General features: G+C 44.9%; 1 long non-coding RNA gene across 1 annotated transcript in view; it reads right to left on the bottom strand.

The window, feature by feature from the left end:
• The window catches only part of LOC132343789 (uncharacterized), a 138,743-nt gene that overhangs the window by 82,775 nt on the left and 37,560 nt on the right, over positions 1-18,408 (bottom strand). The window contains exon 2 of the long non-coding RNA XR_009492748.1: positions 2,494-2,743. This is a non-coding gene — a long non-coding RNA (uncharacterized lncRNA). The remainder of the gene's footprint in view (positions 1-2,493; positions 2,744-18,408) is intronic.

Genomic DNA, 18,408 nt, shown 5'->3' with positions numbered 1-18,408 from the left:
GATTTATGACAGATGAGCTACCCATCAAGTCAGAAATTAAATACATTTCTGCTGTTTACAAATGATAGATAGTCAATAAATATGTGGGTAGGAAAGACACCTATAAAGCTACACACATAATCCTGTAATAATGAATTTGGAAATCTTCTAAGCCTTTGTGTCCAGATCTGTAAAATGGAAACAATTCTCAATATAAGTCCTCAGTAGGTGTTTCTACTTACTTGTGAGAATACAAGTAAATAAATGTGTTTAGTTACATCCAGGCTTCCCTGATAGCTCAGTGGGTAAAGAATGCACCTGTAATACAGGAGACCCCAGTTCAATCCCTGGGTTGGGAAGACCCCCTGGAGAAGGGATAGGCTACCCATCCAGTATCCCTGAGCTTCCCTTGTGGCTCAGCTGGTAAAGAATCCACCGGCAATGAAGGAGACCTGGGTTGGAAGATCCCCTGGAGAAGGGAAAGGCTACCCACTCCAGAATTCTGGCCTAGAGAATTCCATGGACTGTATAGTGATGGGGTCACAAAGAGTTGGACACAACTTTCACTTTCACTACATACAGGAGCCTGGAACCCCAGAAAGGGAAATGGATCCGTAAAATTTTCTGGATTGTGAGAGAACAAAAGATCTCTAATCTCTATGAAGTATAAGGTGCAGGATAAAGTTTTCCCAACATTCCATAGTAATCACTGAAATTAGAATAAAATAATTTGGAATTTGGAATGAGCTAGATTTTATTAGACCCAGAGGGCATTTTTTCAATGATTAAAGGAATGATGGAGAAGAGTTCCAAATGTCCTCTAAGATTTGAAAGAGTTGTGATACATGTTAAAATGGGCACAAATGATGGAAAAAATAAAGTCACATGTTTGCTTGCTAATTATAAAGTGACATGCATGCATGCTTAGTGGCTTCAGTCGTGTCCGATTCTTTGCTACCCTATGGCCTACCAGGCTCCTCTGTCCAGGGGATTCTCCAGGCAAGAATACTGGAGTAGTTCGCTGTGCCTTCCTTCAGGGGATCTTCCCCCTCCAGGGACTGAACCCACGTCTCTCCTGTCTAATGCTTTGGCAGGCAGGTTCTTTACCACTAGTGCCATCTGGGAACCCCCATAAAGTGACATAGGCTTTTTGTTAAAAGTTCAGATAATTCCAAAATGTATAAGGCAGAAAGTTAAGGTCTCCACCTTCAATTAGGTAAATCAGAATTTTAAAATAAAAGTAAATATTCCTCCTCTAACTCCCAGTGAAGCTTTTAACCTGTGAATTGGTCTATGAATTGGTCACACCAATTTTAATCCATTAAATAGATTCACCAATTCAATCAAACTTCTGGGCTGGGACCCAAGCATCAGTATTTAATTCTCCCCCAGGTAATTCCAATATAGAGCCAAGGTGGAGAACCAGGGTTTAAGAACCGTGGTTCTCCAAGGGCGGGCATCAGATCAGCAGCATCAGCGACACCCAAGAGCTTATTAGAAATGCAAATTCTTGGTCCTCACCCCCAACCCCAGACCCACTGCAATGGGTGTTGTGAGACCAGTGAGAGGTAATGGTAAAGGATGTATTGAACAGTCACTAAGATTTACATGACATTTCCATGTAAGGGAGTTACTTGTATGATAAGCAAGCATCATTTGTGATATAATTTAAATGCAACTTTATTTTTGTCTTTCACTTCCCCTTTAATATGGAGGAGTACATTTCCCCTGTTCCTAGATGAGAATATGGTCAGATCCTATGACCCTTCTGCTGGTTTGGAGGCAAAATCTCCCAATTCAGAAATTATAAGACACGTTCAGGGTGAGACTTCTCTGTTGCCCTCCCAGACCTCTGGGAGGTCCCCCAGGGAGTGGCATGTGGGGAGAGACAAGAGGAAGGTGTAAGGAGGGACAAGGAGGTTCCCCCATGACCGACAGCTTCTGCTCTCCTGGCCGGTAGGTGGACATTAAAAGCCACCTCTTCCCGCACAGGTGCTTTCTTGGACCCACTGGAGGTCATTCTGCTTGCCTGTCCGGCCACGATCCCACAACACGGACCCTGAATTCTGCTCCTCTGGGCACTGCTCCCCATGACCCATGGCCCTGTGCAGTGCCCACACGGACTCCATCAGGTCATCCCTCATTCTCTCCTTACCTTCTCTAGATCCTCAATGGCATGAGGTCAACCAATCTCTGACCTTCAAGAAGTCCTCATGCTCCCTTCATCCCACAAGTCCCCAGGAGTGCAGGCAACCCACCTACCTGCAGCTCCTGGTCCTCTGCATCTTTCTCGGGGTGAATCAGGTCCCCCCACCCCAAGTCAGCTCTTCCCCATCAAGCTCTCTGAACGATCCCCTGGGAGTCACCTGTCACTGGGCGACCTCAGAGGGCAGGAGATTCACATTATGAAAACAGTCCTCACTCAAGAAAATCCCCCTGAAACTAACACAACTTTGTAAATTAACTAGACTTCAGTTGTTAAAGAATAATAATAATAAAATAAAATTCCCTCACATATTCTCGGTCCTCTCCACTTCTTGATTCTTTTTATTATCTTAAAGCTGGTGAGAAGTTCAAGAGATCGTGAATCAGTTTAGGGACATTTTCTTTGTAAACTGTCCGTGTGATGATTTGGTGTTGGAATATGACATGTATCGTGGACTGAAGAGAAGCTTCCATTTTCACATCCTGTTGCGTGAGGAGGTTCTCGTGTGATCCAGTAAGGTGTGTGGCGTGATAGTCATTATTGTCCAAGGTCAGGCATCTAGAAAGAAGCAAGGAAGAGACATGGACTCAGATCTTCCAGCTCTGAAATGTCCTCTTTCAACTACCACATTAGATGGACCGAATTTGCTGAAATCGAAACTAGAGGTAATGAGACACAGAATATGTATAAATATCATTTATTAAGGCTGAGGTCCCGCTTGAACTGACAGCCCCATGAGTACAGAACTGGAATGAGAGCGCTCCCTAAACACATTCAAGAACCAGAAAATGTCAATAAAATGGCATCTTAGTTAAGCTTCCTTTGATTGGAAAAATAAAGGCCAATGCTTGAAATAAATGGATATGTTCACTACTTTGGTTGTGGTGATGGTTTTATGGGTTTATACATATGTCAAAATTTAGTAAATTAATGCTTTTAAATGTGTACAGATTATTGTATGTAAATTTCACCTCAATAAATTGTTTTTTTAAACTCAAACAGCAAAAACAAAGTGGGTTAATGTGGGATATCAAAGATCCAATGTCAAGAATAAGGACACTCTAGGGTAACAGAAATCTGAAAACATCAGAAAAAGAATTAGGAACACAAAATGCGTGTTATAAAACAGGATCATGGGACTGCCCCAATGGTCCAGTGGTTAAGATTTTGCCTTCCAATGCAGGGGGTGCAGGTTCAATCCCTGGTCAGGGAACTAAGATCCCACATTCCTCATGACAAAAAACAAAATCATAAAACAAGCACAATGTTGTAACAAATTCAATAAAGTCTTTTAAAATGGTCCATGTTAAAAAACAAACTTTAAAAAATAAATAAAACAGGTTCATGAGGCAAGTAAAAGAAAGTGGAACATTTGGGGTTTAGTGCTCCTGAGATATTGATATTCAGTGTCTGTGGAAGTTTTATTGCCTTTGTTAGGTGGTTGGGAGTGTGTGCGTGCTCAGGTGTGTCTGACTTTTTGCAACCCTATGGACTATAGCCCACCAGGCTCCCCTGTCCCTGGAATTCTCCCTGCAAGAATACTGGAGTGGGTTTCCATGCCCTCCTCCAGAGGATCTTCCCAACACAGGATTGAGCCCACATCACCAGCGTCTCCTGCATTGCGGGCAGATTCTTTACCACTAGCACCACCTGGGAAACCCCTTAGGTGGTAGGGAAAGAGCTGTCCATATTTATATATATAATATGAAGCATACTTTAAAACTCTTTCAAAAGTCCAATGAGATCAGGTATACATTAGCACTTTGAAAAGTGTAACATGTTAGACAAATGTAAGTGATTATTAACCATATAAAATATTATAGTTATTCTGGTTAATTCAGCATTTCCCCAGCAGACACCGTCCAACTTCATGGATAATTGAAAATCCTGCACATCTTTCTCACTGACAGGTTGAGAAGTTTTCAAAACAGTCTTGAGTCCTAGATATGGATGTGTGACTGTATTGCCATAAGCCTCTTTAAGCCTGGCCTCTGCAGGGGCTGACCCACTGCGTCCATCACCAGCAAGATTCCCAACTGATGTGAGTAGGAGTGGGCAGTGGGGAGGGGGGACATCTTGTGCCGCAGCCGTGTCGAGTGGACTTGGCTTGTCCAGCCATCTGTAACAGGGAAAACAAGCTTCCCACACACGAGCATGAAGTCAACAGATGGAGGGTTGGGGATGGCTTCCGTCCTTCAGGGAGAAGGCAGGGCCTGTGTCTTTCCTCTTAGAGCAAGCTTTCAGAAGGTTTGTAGGCTGTTGGAACACACTTTCCAGAAATCTCTTTAAGCTTTCACAAGCTGCAAACACATGTCCCCTGCCTGGATAGTTCCTAGCAGGCGACGCTCAGTGAAGAGCCATGATTTTTGTGTGGCACCCAGGAGTCTCACTTGGCATCTTGCTCAACAGAGGAAGGGGGCAACATAGGCCTGTGTCTCTAAGTGCCCAGGACATCGTCTGATACAGATCAGGGACTCAGGAAGCATTTCAAGAAGGAAGGGAGGGAGGGTGAGAGGAAAGGAAGGAAGAAATGGGACAAAGGAAGGGTGGAATGAAATAAGGAAGGAAAGCAGAGAGGGAGGGAGTGAGACAGAAGGTAGAACGGAATGACTCTCCTGAGAGGAAGGCAGGGACCCTCCAAAATGGCCGTAAGCAAACATGTGCCAGCCATCTAGGGAATGTGGGAGTTTTGCAAGCTGTTTACCAGTGGAGATTGAGCGCCTTGTGGGAGTATGGACAAAGGGAACTTTCTGTGGTTCAGGTACTCTTCCCCTTCCCCCAGACCACACCTGACCTGAAGAGATGGGTTCCCATGACAGACACTGTTGGCTACCCACCCAGTATCCAGCCTTGCTTCTTCTTTAACTAAGAGAACATTGATTTATTCAGTAAATGTGCCAGCTTATCTCTTTCAGATCCCCTCACTGATAAGGAAGTAGCCACGTGACCTGTACTGCTGTGCTCAGTCGCTCAGTTGTGTCCAACACTTTGCAACCCTATGGACCGTAGCCCGCCAGGCTCCTCTGTTTGTGGGCTTCTCCAGGCAAGCCTACTGGAGTGGGTTGCCATGCCCTCCTCCAGGGGATCTTCCCAACCCAGGAATCGAACCCCATCTCCTGAATTGGCAGACGGCTTCTTTACCACTAGTACCACCTGGGAAACCCCGGCCATATGACCCAGATCCGGCCAATAAGATGTAAGCAGAAGCCTACAGAATAGAGCTTCTCAGAAAATGTGTTTCCTCATTTTAAAAAAATAAATAAAGTCTTTCCCTTTTTACTATTCTTTGTCCTCCTTTCTTCCTGCCTGGAATGAAATGTGATTTCTTTCAGTGATGGAGTCATCTTGCTCTCCTGAGGCCAAAAGCCACACACTACAGACAATAAAGCAGGAAGCATGAGAAAGACAGTCTCTGACAGCGTTATGTATATTCTGCATCAGTTCTAGACTGCCTTTCTCCAGACTTCTTTTCACATGAGAAAAACAAAATTTCTGTTTGGTTCATCACAATCAGGTTTGTGTTATAAGCTGTTAGGTATAATTATAACTAGTGAATCAGAGACACAACGTGGACACAAGTTCTTCTGGAAACCAACCCACTGGGAGGAGAAACACAGTGATGTTTCCTCAAGGGCGCACACCCACGAGTTAGAGTTCTTGTTATAAATTACGGACTCCCAGCCTCTAAGTAAGGGGACTGAAATAAGAACCAGATCACGTGCTGGAAGACCCCGCTAAGGTTGACTCAGCAAGGTTGCCATGGAGTCACTCTCCCCGCTGCCTGAAGACAGAGCTGGCTCTATTGATGGGGATGGAGCTGTGGGGACACAGATGTAGTAAGAAGACAGCTATTTAAAGAGACAGTGAAAAGGCTGAAACAAGCGTTGGGGTCACTGGTTAGACCACCGGCAGAATGGCAACACTGATTCTCGTTGTTTCTGGGCAACATGGCAAAATGACAAGAGATGGTGTCATGAGATGAAGTGTCACTGGCAAGAACCAGGACCTCCAATTACAGCAACAGCGTCAAAGCTAGAGAAGAAACAAACTGAGCTAGAAGAGTGGGGTTTGTTGGACTTTTGGACTTTATTGTCAATGGCCTGATCAGATATTTGGAGGACCAGACATCTGGGAAATATGGCAGATGTTCAAGGCTGCCTACAAGCATCCATCTCCCCAACCCTCTTCCTGGCTGAACAGCCCATCACACTGCAGATGTGAACATGTCATTCACCTGCTTTCCCAGCTTCCCCCGCAGCTGGGGCACAAGCCTATGACCCATCCATGGAACCTGAGCAGAAATCCACTGAAGGGCTTCTCAACAAGCCTTTCCTTCTAAGTAAGGCATCCTTCTTCACTTGACATAAGTTGGGATTGAGACTGTGGCTCAAATTAATCTCAAATTAGGTTATATGTGGGTTAGCGGGTGAATATAGCTTTGCTCTCAGGACTTTGCACACCTGTCAATCACTAACAAAAGGCTTAAGTCATGATTTTATAGGAAGACAGGCTTCACTGGTGTCTGTAAAGCAAGAAACCGTCTCAAAACCTTCCCAGGTGCACCCAGCAGGTTCTGGCAGTCAGGCTAGGACAAAGGAGAGCAGCAAAGTGACTCCACCGCGGGACAAGTGGGATTCATTTCACTTCCAGAAGTTGAACGGCAGCTAGTGCGACTGCCCAGTTGTCTGGAGTGAGCGCTCCTGCCAACAGTATGCTCCCCAGGGCCTATCCTGGGGGAATGGGGTCGGGGCTGCGGCCTTCTCCCCTGGGACACCTCACCTGGAGTCCGTGTTCAGTTTCAAGTGCCTGGGAGCCACCCGCTACTGATAAGCCTGGCTCCCTTGACGGCTGTCCTCAGGGGCCACAGGATGCTCTGGAGAGAGAGGGGAGGGGTCTCCTCCGACCTGTGGGCCTGGGTCTCCCCTGTCGCTCGCCAGCCAGCGTCCTTCACGGCTCCTCTCTAGCGTTCTCCCCTCCCTCACCTCAGAGCTGTCACCAGGGTCAGCTTTCCACGCACGGAGGGAAGCGAGTCAGGGGACCACGAGTGCATGTCCATGTCAGAGGCAGATTTGACAAGACCCCAAGTAGTACAGCCGGCTTGCTTCGTCCCTGACTTGTAATCACGCTTTTATAAGCCTGAGAGGGAATTCACCAGAAAGGATCCATCAGGGAAAATGGCTCACTATGCCGTGTGAGCATAAAGGCAGGGAACTAGATGTCATGTTCATCATGCAGGCAGCCTCCCAGAAAGCCAGTTTGAATTACTTTATCATATGCATATCCCTGAATCCGTTCTAGCGAACAAAAAGGGAATAATTTGTAAGCTAAATTTAACTATTGAGAGTACCAAATTACTAGTAATATCCCTCACATCTCTATCAAGAACAGCCCTAGAGAAGGACGCTCTTTAAATAGGTCACCCTCAACCTTTCCTCCAGACTGATCACATGGGCTGGGGGGTTCTCTGCAGCTGCCTTCATGGACTTCATGTCAGTTCAACTCCTGCAGACTCACTGAACATCTCCCCTCTGCTCAGCACTGAGGAACCTGCTGGGGGAACTTCATAAGAAGGGTCTGCCCCCATGAAACTGAAGCTCCTTTAGGAACAAGACTTTTGAGCAGAAAAGGGTCAAAGAAAGACTGCAGGCAGCCCTGAGGTCCAAATGGAAGACCTAAATGTGAGTGTCTGATGAGTCCCCTTGTCCCCCAGCCATTTGGGGCACCCGTGTCCTCAGAGACCCAGAGGTGACCGTCACCATGATAAAGCCACTCGCTTTGTCACTGGCGCTGCTCCCTCAACACAGCGTGACCTTTCTCCCCTTCGTTCGTAGGACCACCCCCTCAAGGGCCACCTCCTCCACGACATTCCCAAAAGCCCCCAGTCAGAGTGAATGGCTCCTTCCACCAGACTCTCCACGAGGGCCTCTTGCACCTCGAACCAGGAGCTCCTTACTATGGTTTAGTGAGCAGAAGAAGTCAGAGGTAGATCTTTATTTATGTCTATTACACTTGCAAGGAGATCCAACCAGTCCATCCTAAAAGAAATCAGTCCTGAATATTCCTTGGAGGACTGATGTTGAAGCTGAAACTCCAATACTTTGGCCACCTGATGTGAAGAGCTGACTCATTTGAAAAGACCCTGATGCTGGGAATGATCGAGGGTGGGAGGAGAAGGGGACGACAGAGGATGAGATGGTTGGATGGCATCACGGACTCAATGCATGAGTTTGAGTAAATTCCAGGAGTTGGTGATGGACAAGGAGGACTGGCATGCTACAGTCCATGGGGTCCCAAAGAGTCAGACATGACTGAGCAACTGAACTGAACTGAACTGAACTGAACACTAGTAATATATATCTTTATGGTAAAGAAAAAAAGAGGGAGACATAAAAGAAAGAAAGAAAGAAAACAAAACCTTTAAAGACTAATACACACAAACAAAACTTAACTGCATTTCTATCCCCCAGACTAACAGATGTCAATATTTTGGTAAGCCTTCTTTCTAGATGCTTTTCTACATGCATAGAGACAGAGATAGAGGTGTAGACGTAAATATAAATATGGAAAGATATAAGGCTTCTGTTGTTAAAAAATGAAATAATACTGCACGATGCAGTTTTGTGAATTGTTTGCTTCCTTTGGCAAAGGATCTGGAGCCTATTTCCATGTCAAGAAATTCCTTCTAATGTCGGGCAAGTCAGCTTTTTTCTCCATCGGTTAGATACAGAAAAAGAAGCCACCAAATATGAAGATGAGACTCCCTCCCGAGCTGTGCCCTCCTGGGAGAGACTGATCACACAGCATCACACACAAGCAGCCCACAGCTCAGCACCTGTGCACACCTCCAGCCCGCAAAATAGGGGCTTGAGAAACCCCATCCCGCTCTTACCTTCTGCTCTGGCCTCAGCAAGGTTTAACTCAAGCAACTGTGGGACAGTCTCAAAGATCAAGGGATCTGTGCCTCATTGCAGGGGGCTTCCCAGGTGCCGCCCAGTGGTAAAGTATCCGCCTACCAATGCAGGAGATGTGAGTAGCAGTTTCAATCCCCGGGTTGGGAAGATCCCCTGGAGGAGGACATGGCAACCCACTCCAGTATTCTTGCCTGGAGAATCCCATGGACAGAAGAGCCTGGCGGGGTACAGTTAGTTCATAGGGTCACAAAGAGTCAGACACACCGGAAGCAACTTAGCACGTACAGGTAGAAAACAAATGGCTGCTGGGGACAGTGCACCTACATAAACCAGCCCCAAATCAGGAAACAGAGGGGTTTTTTTTAATATTTACTTATGTATCTATTTATTTGGCTGCACCAGGTCTCAGTTGTGGGACACAGGATCATTGATCTTCATTGCAGCATATGGGATCAAACGTGGGTCCCCTGCATTCGGAGTACAGAGTCTTAGCCACTGGACCATCAGAAAAGTCCCAGGGAGCAGAGTTTAAAGGAAAGCGGTCCCAAATCTTCAACATCACGTTTACTAACTTCAGAGAATTCTGTGATAAAAAATATGTATATATATTTGCTTATCTATTTTTAATTTACCTAAATCTGATTGTCATACATTTAGGATGTTTCTTTATTAGTAAAGGCAGTGCCAAAGAATGCTCAAACTACCGCACAATTGCACTCATTCACACGCTAGTAAAGTAATGCTCAGAATTCTCCAAGCCAGGCTTCAGCAATTCGTGAACCGTGAACTTCCAGATGTACAAGCTGGTTTTAGAAAAGGCAGAGGAAGCAGAGATCAAATTGCCAACATCCTCTGTATCATCGAAAAGAAAGACAGTTCCAGAAAAACATCTATTTCTGCTTTATTGACTATGCCAAAGCCTTTGACTGTGTGGATCACAATAAACTGGAAAATTCTGAAAGAGATGGGAATACAAGACCACCTGACCTGCCTCTTGAGAAACCTATATGCAGGTCAGGAAGCAACAGTTAGAATTGGACATGGAACAACAGACTGGCTCCAAATAGGAAAAGGAGTACGTCAAGGCTGTATATTGTCACCCTGCTTGTTTAACTTATATGCAGAGTACATCATGAGAAACGCTGGGCTGGAGGAAGCATAAGCTGGAATCAAAATTGCCGGGAGAAATATCAATAACCTCAGATATGCAGATGACACCACCCTTATGGCAGAAAGTAAAGAGGAACTAAAAAGCCTCTTGATGAAAGTGAAAGAGGAGAGTGAAAAAGTTGGCTTAAAGCTCAACATTCAGAAAACTAAGATCATGGCATCTGGTCCCATCACTTCATGGGAAATAGATGAAGAAATAGTGGAAACAGTGTCAGACTTTATTTTGGGGGACTCAAATCACAGATGGTGATTGCAGCCATGAAATTAAGAGATGCTTACTTCTTAGAAGGAAAGTTATGACCAACCTAGATAGCATATTCAAAAGCAGAGACATTACTTTGCCAACAAAGGTCTGTCTAGTCAAGGCTATTGTTTTTCCAGGGGTCATGTGTGGATGTGAGAGTTGGACTGTGAAGAAGACTGAGCGCTGAAGAATTGATGCTTTTGAACTGTAGTGTTGGAGAAGACTCTTGAGAGTCCCTTGGACTGCAAAGAGATCCAACCAGTCCATCCTAAAAGAGACCAGTCCTGGGTGTTCATTCAAAGGACTGATGCTGAAGCTGAAACTCCAATACTTTGGCCACCTGATGAGAAGAACTGACTCATTGGAACAGACCCTGATGCTGGGAGGGATTGGGGGCAGGAGGAGAAGGGGACGACAGAAGATGAGATGGCTGGATGGCATCACTGACTCGATGGATGTGAGTTTGAGTGAACTCCGGGAGTTGGTGATGGACAGGGAGGCCTGGCGTGCTGTGATTCATGGGATTGCAAAGAGTCGGACACGACTGAGCTACTGAACTGACTAAAAAATGAATCACTGTGAACATGTTTGCCAGACTGTGTGCACTATCATGAATATTTCCTGAAGATAAATTTCCAGAGGTAGAATGGCTGGGTTAAGGAGAATTGCATTTTTAAGGCTTTTAAAAGAGCCAAACCAAAAGGCCCAAGGTTGTAGCAATTTAAACTTGTGGTTCAAGCTCAAAAGGAGTGGCCTCCACCACAAATTAAGGAAGGCTTCACAGAGGAAGTGAAATTTCAGCCCAGTGGAGATGGGGAAAGTCAGGCCAGAAAAGAACAACACTCCAACTAAAGACATGGTGAGGGAAGCACTTCTAGGAACCCCTGAGCTCCATTTAGTGGAGGGTGGGCAGCCTGCATAGGAGGAAGAGAATATAAAGGCTGGCAGGAGGGCTGAAGTCAAACTGGAGACATGAATGCCTGGCCAAAGGGCAGGGAGTTTCGTCAACCACATCTGAGCAAGGAAAACACAGTCAGATACGATCAGCTATAAATTGCCCAAAACAATGTTTATTCAGAGATTATACAACTAACCAAGAAAGATAAGAAAGATGTAAATTGCCTATTGTGCTTGAAATAATAACACTAATTCTTACCATCAATGTGGGCAGACTTCCATCTGTCTATGGATTGTGCAACATAATCATGGATATGCATGTGGTCCTACATGTGTCATTTTGATGCGGGACCGTTGTTTGCTTATAACCCAGAAAGCTTTATGTGTGCTCCATCTTTGCAGTTTGTTGGTATAACTGTATGAGCTGCTCTCCTCCAAGATTTCAAGGCAGAAGAAAGAGTAGGTCCTCAAATGCATCTGGGGAGTTTCTGCCCTCACTTCCATCCCCTGGTTTCAGCCCCATAGGTGGGTCGAGTCAATGCCCCCCCCTCTCTCTCTCTCTCCATCTCCTGAGCACCTCCTAGCCCAGGAGGGATTCTCATTGCCTCCTTGTGGGATGGGAAAGCACCTTATGTCACAGCCTACCTCATCCCCTGTTCTACTGTTCACCTGCATAAATGCCAAACACTAGTCCTCCAGCATTGGCTCCCAGAGAACACACAAACCTCACTTCTCTCAAAGAATCTGACTCCTCACACTAAAACCTTGCAGATGGAAATCACAGCTGTTGTCTTTGATGTGCACTTTGAGAGCCTGTCTTGGAAGCCAGGAAATGAAAGTGGTCTCTACCCTTCAGTTAGATACCACAAAGCTCCCTGTGTCAGAGGAATTGAACTTTGCCCCAAAAGAGGTCTGGTCTTTGCCCTTGGCTCCTGGGGTGCTTACCTCTAAGCCTGGAATGTCCTGCCCTATAGGAATGTCCCTGCTTACCTGGAGGCATTGGACCACACCAGACATGTGATTCATGGAGGGGGTTTTGAGGCAAGCGCTATCAGCTCAGTTTCTGAAGACGGAGCTGGAGCCTGAGGTCAGCCACATGAGCCATCGTCAGCCATGGAACCCAAACAAAAACTCTGGACACCAAGGCTCAGGTGAACATTCTTGGTTGGCAGTCCCCCACATAACATACATTATCACACAGCCTTGGCAGAAGAGTAACCCTGTCCATGACGGTGGGGGAGGATGACCAAAGACTCCGCACCTGGGACTTTCCCCCACCACCTCTTCCCATGGCAGGTCTTAACCTGCATCTTTCCCCTGTAACAGACCATAGCTGAGAGCATAATGGCCTTCAGTGGGATCTGTGAATACTCGAGAGGTATTAAACCTGAGGATGGTCTTGGGAACTGTTTCTCTAAATCTGCACCCCCAATTCAGTAGATGCTTCAGCTCCCTGGAAAGAGAGGGTTGCAGAGCAACTGAAGTTACCAGCAAGGAGAATTATCCCAGATAATGTACCAAAATATTGTCCCATCACACATGTCTAAAAAGGAAATGAATGCAGTGTGGCCATATGTGGTAAGTGCTAATAGTGAGGTACACACCCTGAATGGTACTAAATTCGGAAGAGGGAACATGGTGGGTGGAAGAGATTAGAGAAGGTTTCATGGATTTCATGGAACTTGAGCTGAGATTTTGAGAATGTAGAGAAATCAAGCAGTCAGAGTGAAGAAGAACATTCCAGGTAGGAAAGAATGATTTATATCAGCTTGCCAAATTGGCATAGCATTGAGAATCTGGGGAGGAAAGGCTGAAACAGAAAATTAGGGAATTATTAGCTGTGAAAGATTCTTGATGTTATTTATCTCCCTGAATGCCCTCATTAGCTGATCACTGTAAAAGTCTTTTCAAAATCCCAACAATCACTTTGCTAATTTGGAACACAGAAGCAAGGGTCCTATTCTTGATTCTTCTTTGGTCTTTTCCACACAGTCCACACTGAATACACGTATGAAAGAGCAGACAGACCGTGGGGGAAAAGGGGTGATGGTGAAGGCCTCAGTGGCATCAACACACACGAGAGCACTGGCAATTAACAAGGCCACCTCACTGTCCAACTCAAGGAGGTGCCGCTCACAGGGGATGCAGACGGACCGTGTCCCCTGAAGTCGTGTGATGCTCTTACCCTCACGAGTAAGGAAAAGCTTTGAGGCCGCAGGTTCGATAAGAGATCACTGGCTCCGATCAGAGAAATTACAAAACATGAACACTCATACTGAGGACCATAAAATAATTAAGGCTAAGGGACCACACACAGCCCAAGTGACAATTAGAGCTATTAACCAGTGTAACTTTATGGAGGCACAGACATCAATAAGCGCAAAGACTTATTGTTTAGAGGAGGTGATCAGAAGGCCAAAAAAGCTGCTGTCTTCAGTTCAGCCTGGGGCTGAGAGCAACTGTCAACCAGGGGGCTCAGCAGCATGAGAATTCAGAAGCAATAAACCTGAGTTTCTCAACATTCCCACCTCCCCATCTCGGTCAGTTCACTTAATATAACAGAATACCCTAGACTGAGTGGTTTATAAACCATAGAAATTTATTTCTCAAAGTTCTGGAGGCTGGAAAGTCTAAGATCAAAGTGTCAGCAGACTTCATATCTGGTGAGAAACCTCTCCTTGGCTCACTGATGGATTCCTTCTCACTGTGTGCTCACACAGCAGAAGGGGCAAGAGAGCTTTCCAGGGTCTTCTTAATAAGGACCCGAATCTCACTCGTGAGAAACAACATAATCACTTCTCAAAGACCCTACTCTTAATACCATCAAATTGAAGGTTAAGATTCCAACATGTGAACTTTTTTTAATTTATTTTTAATTGGAGGGTAATTGCTTTGCAATGCTGTGTTGGTTTCTGCCATACAACAATGTGAATGGGCCATTAATATACATATCTGTATGTTCCCCCCCCATCTTGAGCCTCCCTCCTACCCTCCACCCCAGCCCACCCCTCTAGGCTGTCACGGAGCACTGGGTTGAGCTCCCAGTGTTATGCAACAACTTCCCGCTAGCTACCTATTTTACATATGGTAGTGTACCAACATATGACTTTTAAGGGGCCATGAGCATTCAGTGCACTGCATCACCCCACATAGACAACTGGACCTTTTGCCATCCTCAAAAACCACCCCACATGGATATCTGAACCTTTTGTTTCCTCAAAAACACTGCAAAAAATTAAATTTTCCCTTTCAACATGGCTCATTACATTGTTAGGAAGCTCACGAACACCTCTCTGAGAATTTGGTAAAAATCCTGAGCTCTTACCCCAGAAATACACACAGAGAGAGTTTTGTGCAGAACTCTAGATTCTGAAGCCCATCTCTGAAACCCTGCCACCTCACAGAATCAAATATGATCTGCTACTCAATTTAGACAGTCATTTCCTTATTAATACTCAACATTACCTCTGTCAGGATATTTGAATTTTAACTAGGTCATAAGGTCAATGTGGTAATTTACTTTTTAAAGACTTTTAAGACTGTGAACTATGTAATGTGTAAAAGGTGATTCATTATCATATGAAAAACCCTAAACATGACTCAACAGTTCAGAGGTGGCTGCTTAAGCCCCTCAGACATTGTGACTTAAATCCACTCCACAGGTTTGTTAAATAGCATAAAGGATGTTAGGAATAATTTATTTGGGGTGAAATAAGTGGTATTTGAGAAATAAAAATTATCCAGTCTCCTTGGAGAAGGAAATGGCAACCCACTCCAGAATTCTTGCCTGGAGAATCCCCAAGGACAGAGGAACCTGGCGAGCTACAGTCCATGGGGTCACAAAGAGTCTGACACAACTGAGTGACTTCATGTTCACATTGAAAACATTCATGCTAATTGAAATAAGCAAACCTAAAAGGACAAATACTGTATGATGCTGTGTATTAGGTACACAGCGTAGTCAAACTGGTAGAAATAGTCGAATCATGATTGCCAGGGCTAGGGGGTTGGGGGGAAGGTTGAATGTTTAATGGGTGCAGAGTTTCCATTTCAAATGATGAAAAAGTTCTGGAGATGATGGTGGTAATGGTTGCACAACAATGTCGATGCATTTAATGCCATGGAATTGTGGCACTGAAAAATGACTAAAATAGGAAAAATTTATGTTCTATATATTCTACTAAATTTGTAAATGAAGTTTAAGGATGAGGCAAGCACAGGACTTCATAACTTTGCGGGGAATGCTTTAGAGAAATCCTATCCCTGTACTTTAAGGCAGGGGTCCCCAACCTCTGGGATCCAAGGCCTGATGACCTGAGGTGGAGCTGATGCGATAACAATAGAAATGAAATGCATAATAAATGCAATGTGCTCACAGCTGTGCACCGGGATGACCCAGAGGGATGGGATGGGGAGGGAGGTGGGAGCGGGACTCGGGACGGAGGGGACACAGGTACCCCGTGGCTGATTCATGTCAATGTATGGCAAAAACCACCACAGTACTGTAAAGTAATTAGCCTCCAATTAAAATAAATAAGTTAAATAAAAAATAAATGCAATGTGCTTGAATCAGCCCTAAACCGTTATCTCCCTCAGTGGTCTGTGGAAAAACTCTTCCACGAAAATGGTCCCTGGTACCAAAAAGGTTGGGGACCACTGCAAGGGACTCCAACAAGCACCTTGTGTGAATATGTTAATCCAATATGGATGCAGTGATCTATATATTTTTTAATTTTTTATTTTATATTGGAGTATAGCTAACTAACTATAACTACTCTGATAGCTTTGGGTGAATAGCAAAGGGACTCAGCCATACATATGCATGTATCCATTCTTCCCAAACTCCCCTCTCATCCAGGCTGCCCCATAACATTGAGCAGAGTTTCATGTGCTGTACGACAGGTCCTTGTTGGTTATCCATTTTAAATATAGCAGTGTGTACCTGTCCATCCCAAACTCCTTAACTATCCCTGCCCTTCCACCTTCATCCGTGGTAAGTTCATTCTCTATGTCTGTGAGACTGTTTCTGTTTTGTAAATACGGTCATTTGTATCATTTCTTTTCAGATTTCTTTATATCACATATAAGGGGTATCATACAACATTTGTCTTTCTCTGCCTGACTTACTTCACTCAGTACGACTCTATCCATGTGGTGATGCAATGCCTTATGACAGCAAGGATAGGCAAGCATGGGCTGTGAGCTTGACTTGACTCCAAAACCATCAGAAACCATGGCACTCGCCTTGAAGTAACACGCTCATGAAGTCAATGAGAAGAGCCACCTCTGAATTTCCAAGAGCAGGTTGCGTATCTTCTTTTACACTTGTGTATCTGGCAGAATTTTGTCAAAGATTCACTTTCATTGCAGCATCCTCCCACTAGCCAGCTTGTGGAGGACTCTATTCCCCTCTAATCACCAGAGGCTGCTAGTCTCTTACCCAGAGAACCTGACAATCGCCAAACAGACGAGATTTGCCTAAGCCACTCCCCCAGGTTCAAAAGAAACTCAAGGCTTGACCTCTAGCCAAGAAGGTAGCAAAACAGACAGGAGCTCAGGCCTCCACCCTGGCCCCAATAAAGCAGACAGCTGCCCAAGGGCTTCTACCAGGAGGGAAGAAAAACCACAGAATGAATAGACTCCCAGCTTGTCTCCACCAGGAGTCAATAAGAGAAATTATAGCCATATTAAGACATTTTAAAAACAGCTGTAATATTTTACCAGCTATCAAGGAATATGAAAAGAAAAGGGAAAATAGTATCTATTTAGTTAAGGAGTTGACCCGGTTATCCATGAGGAAAGACAATGCATGCTGCAATATAAAGATATATGTATACTTTAGACATAAAATGTTAGACTGCACTATAACTAAACTAAAGCTCATAAAAAATTAGAAAACTGCCCATTTCTCAAAATTCAGATGTATTGTGCTTTAAAAGAACAAGGAGTGAAATTGTAGTCATCAATACAAGGTTGACCAAATGTCTCCAGACAGTAATTAGTTTGCTCTTTCAATTACCAGGGCTTCCCGAGTGGCTCAGATGGTAAAGCATCTGCCCTCAATACAGGAGACCCAGGTTTGATCCCTGGGTTGGGAAGATTCCCTGAAGAAGGAAATGGTAACCCACTCCAGTACTCTTGCTGGAAAATCCCATGGACAGAGGAGCCTGATAGGCTACAGTCCATGAGGTCGCAAAGCGTCAGACACAACTGAGAGACTTCACTTTTCACTTTCAATTGCCAGCAAATATTTACTGAGCTTGTGCAATATACCAGACAATTCTGAGATAACATGCAAAGATGAGGATGGCACACTCCTTAGGTGGCACTAGTGGTAAAGACCCGCCTGCCAATGCAGGAGATGTAAGAGAGGCGGGATCGATCCCTGGGTTGGGAAGATTCCCTGGAGGAGGGCATGGCAACCCACTCCAATATTCTTGCCTGGAGAATCCCATGGCTAGAGGAGCTTGGAGGGCTACAGTCCACAGGGTCACAAAGAGTCGGACATGAGTGATCAACTAACACACAACAAGGACCTACTGTATGCCACAGGGAACTCTACTTGATACTGTGTAATTGCCTATATGGGAAAAGAATCTTAAAAAGGTGGATATCTGTATATGCAGAACTGATTTGCTTTGCTTTACAGTAGAAACTAACACAACATTTGCAAATCAACTATATTCCAATAAAAAAACCAATTAATTTAAGGGGAAAAAAAAAGGAGTACTTTCTCTTCCTGCCACTGACTTTCCTTGAAACCACTCTGAGGACTGACCTGTTTCAGGAAGCTTGAGATGAGAGGTGTGGCAATCTTGTGTCAAAGCGCAAGCTGTGTTACTAAGAAGCCTGCTACAGGGGCAGAAGTGATGAAGGCTTCTTCTCTGCATGAAATTTCAGAGTTTGTGTGAGTTATAGCCCTTTATCTCTCTGCTGGGAAGTTCTCAGACCTGTGTTGAGGGCTGTAACAAGTAGAGTGCTGGAAATGCGTGTTTAGGGAG

Source organism: Bos taurus, chromosome 24, assembly GCF_002263795.3.
Source record: "Bos taurus isolate L1 Dominette 01449 registration number 42190680 breed Hereford chromosome 24, ARS-UCD2.0, whole genome shotgun sequence".
Taxonomy (NCBI): domain Eukaryota; kingdom Metazoa; phylum Chordata; class Mammalia; order Artiodactyla; family Bovidae; genus Bos; species Bos taurus.
The sequence above is the reverse complement of the archived record's forward strand: the minus strand, read 5'-3'. Positions and strand labels throughout refer to the sequence as shown.